This window comes from Staurois parvus, unplaced genomic scaffold (assembly GCF_062004578.1).
Source record: "Staurois parvus isolate SC_StPar_1 unplaced genomic scaffold, SC_StPar_1.0 ptg001640l, whole genome shotgun sequence".
NCBI classification, from domain to species: domain Eukaryota; kingdom Metazoa; phylum Chordata; class Amphibia; order Anura; family Ranidae; genus Staurois; species Staurois parvus.
Window position 1 is genome coordinate 29,185 of NW_028319436.1, and position 3,316 is coordinate 32,500.

Genomic DNA, 3,316 nt, shown 5'->3' on the forward strand with positions numbered 1-3,316 from the left:
TCCCCGGACCCTGCAGTCACTATATCCGCTCTCCCCGGACCCCGCATTCACTATATCCGCTCTCCCTGGACCCCGCATTCACTATATCCGCTCTCCCCGGACCCTGCATTCACTATATCCGCACAATATGTCTTATCAGGAGATAAGAGGGGAATGCTGGATGAATGGGAAGATCAGAGAAGACAGGATCAAACAGCCTTTTTACACAATGCAGAGGATTAACCCCTTAGGTCCCACACTGAGTATAACAAGCACGCTTTCCTGCATCTACAGACTGATGGTACTGTTGGGGGTTTAGTGACACTTTAAGGGCTGTCCCTGCACCTGCTCGGGTTTGGCTGTAACCAATTAATGAGATGCTCCACATTGGTTTCCCACTGCAGCCGGATCCTCATCTTGATAACTGCAGGCTGCCCTAGGGATGGGCAGGAAGAAGTCACAACTCCCTGACCCTAGGCTGCCGCCCAAACAGGTTCTGTCCATGTGTGATCAGGTGAGCGGGCATATACCTGCCCAAGAATGCGGGTGGGTGTGTTTGTAACCGAGATAGGGAGTTAACCTGTCAGCTGCCTGGGAACAGCCTTTGCTACTGTACAGGGATCATAAGAAGTGGCTCCAGGAGCCCAGCAAAGGAGATTTGACATCATACCTGAATACCGTGACATCAGAAGAGGTCCAGTGCCCAGTGCTGGAACCTCTGCAGGGTCAACACACTGCTGACCTAAAACTGCTGATTCCTGCTCTTCTATTCTGCTGATGGTCAGCATTCCCTTCCACTCCAGAGAACAAGTAGAAAGATGGCACAGCAGAGTGCCAGGACAAAGGGAAGGGGGCTAGTCTGCATTGTACCAGGAGAGGAACCCAGGGCAGATACACTGTGACCAGAGAGAGAGAAGGACTGCAGGAGAGGAGCTGGAATTCTGTGCCAGGAGAGGAGCTGGAATTCTGTGCCAGGAGAGGAGCTGGAATTCTGTGCCAGGAGAAGAGCTGGAATTCTGTGCCAGGAGAAGAGCTGGAATTCTGTGCCAGGAGAAGAGCTGGAATTCTGTGCCAGGAGAGGAGCTGGAATTCTGTGCCAGGAGAGGAGCTGGAATTCTGTGCCAGGAGAGGAGCTGGAATTCTGTGCCAGGAGAAGAGCTGGAATTCTGTGCCAGGAGAAGATCTGGAATTCTGTGCCAGGAGAAGATCTGGAATTCTGTGCCAGGAGAAGATCAGGAATTCTGTGCCAGGAGAAGAACCGGAATTCTGTGCCAAGAGAGGAACCGGAATTCTGTGCCAAGAGAGGAACTGGAATTCTGTGCCAGGAGAGGAGCCGGAATTCTGTGCCAGGAGAAGAGCCGGAATTCTGTGCCAGGAGAGGAGCCGGAATTCTGTGCGAGGAGAGGAGCCGGAATTCTGTGCCAGGAGAGGAGTTGGAATTCTGTGCGAGGAGAGGAGCTTGTTTTTTGAGCCAAGAGAGAAGCCATCTTTTTATACCAGGTAAGGGATCAGTATCTTGTACAGGGGTGCTTTGAGAGACTTTGTGCCAGCAGGAGAGCTAATACTGTGTGCAAACAAAACCAATTACCCCGAAGAGGGTTTTTTTTTGCCAGGAACAGAGGAGATACTTGGACAGAAGAGTCACAGTTCCTTGCCCAGGAGGGGAGCAAATACATTATGTCATGAAAATGAGGACTGTTTAGATGTACATAGTCCAGTACCAAAATAGGTGTCCAGTGCCAGGACAGTATACATGTACACAGTCCACCCCTCACATTTGTGTAAATATTTGATTCTCTCTTTTCATGTGACAACACTGAAGAAATGACACTTTGCTACAATGTGACGTAGTCAGTGTACAGCTTGTATAACATGGAAATTTGCTGTCCCCTCAAAATAACTCAACACACCGCCATTAATGTCTAAACCGCTGGCAACAAAAGTGTGTCCACCCCTGAGTGGCAAGGTCCAAATTGGGCCCAAAGTATCAATATTTTGTGTGGCCGCCATTATTTTCCAGCACTGCCTTAACCCTCTTGGGCATGGAGGTCACCAGAGCTTCACAGGTTGCCACTGGAGTCCTCTTCCACTCCTCCATGATGACATCACAGAGCTGGTGGATGTTAGAGACCTTGCGCTCCTTCACCTTCCATTTGAGGATGCCCCACAGATGCTCAATAGGGTTTAGGTCTGGAGACATGCTTGGCTAGTCCATCACCTTCCCCCTCAGCTTCTTTAGCAAGGCAGTGGTGGTCTTGGAGGTGTGTTTGGGGTCGTTATGTTGGAATACTGCCCTGCGGCCCAGTCTCTGAAGGGAGGGGATCATCCTCTGCTTCAGTATGTCACAGTACATGTTGGCATTCATGGTTCCCTCAATGAACTGTAGCCCCCCAGTGCCGGCAGCACTCACGCAGCCCCAGACCATGACATTCCCACCACCATGGGGCCCCAGACCATGACACTCCCACCACCATGGGGCCCCAGACCATGACACTCCCACCACCACGGGGCCCCAGACCATGACACTCCCACCACCATGGGGCCCCAGACCATGACACTCCCACCACCATGGGGCCCCAGACCATGACACTCCCACCACCATGGGGCCCCAGACCATGACACTCCCACCACCATGCCTGACTGTAGGCAACACACACTTGTCTTTGTACTCCTCACCTGGTTGCCCCCACACACGCCTGACACCATCTGAACCCAATCAGTTGATGTTGGTGTCATCAGACCACAGGAGACGGTTCCAGTAATCCATGTCCTCATTCTGCTTGTCTTCAGCAAACTGTTTGCGGCTTTCTTGGTCATCATCTTTAGAAGAGGCTTCCTTCTGGGACGACAGCCATGCAGACCAACGTGATGCAGTGTGCGGTGTATGGTCTGAGCTCTGACAGGTGCAAAGTGTAATTTCTTCAGTGTTGTCACATGAAAAGATGATAAAATATTTACAAAAATGTCAGGGGTGGACTCACTTCTGTGAGATACTGTGTGTATGTATGTGTGTATATATATATTTATGCATATTTTTGAATATTTAATTTTAAATATTAAAAATATAAATCTTTATTTAAAATATAAAAGTTACCGCATGTTTATTTATTTATATACTATATATAGAGAGAGAGAGAGAGAAGAGAGAGAGATGGAGCATTTTAAAAAGTGCGGGAACCTTTGACGAACCTTGTGTATATATAACAATAATACAGTATAAAATGAAAGTTGGTAAATGATCACCAGGATATGAACAATTTTTTCAATTTGTACACATATTTTTGCAAACATTTTGTATGTGTAGTTTAAAAATCAAGTATAGCATCATCAGGCTCCA

At 48.6% G+C, this 3,316-nt stretch overlaps 1 pseudogene across 1 annotated transcript in view; it reads left to right on the forward strand.

Moving 5' to 3' along the window:
- The first annotated feature begins 582 nt into the window (after positions 1-582).
- Positions 583-3,316, forward strand: part of LOC149434925 (lysophospholipase D GDPD1-like) — a 24,764-nt pseudogene continuing 22,030 nt past the window's right edge. The window contains exon 1 of the transcript XR_016308594.1: positions 583-1,479. The product of XR_016308594.1 is annotated as a lysophospholipase D GDPD1-like (transcript). The remainder of the gene's footprint in view (positions 1,480-3,316) is intronic.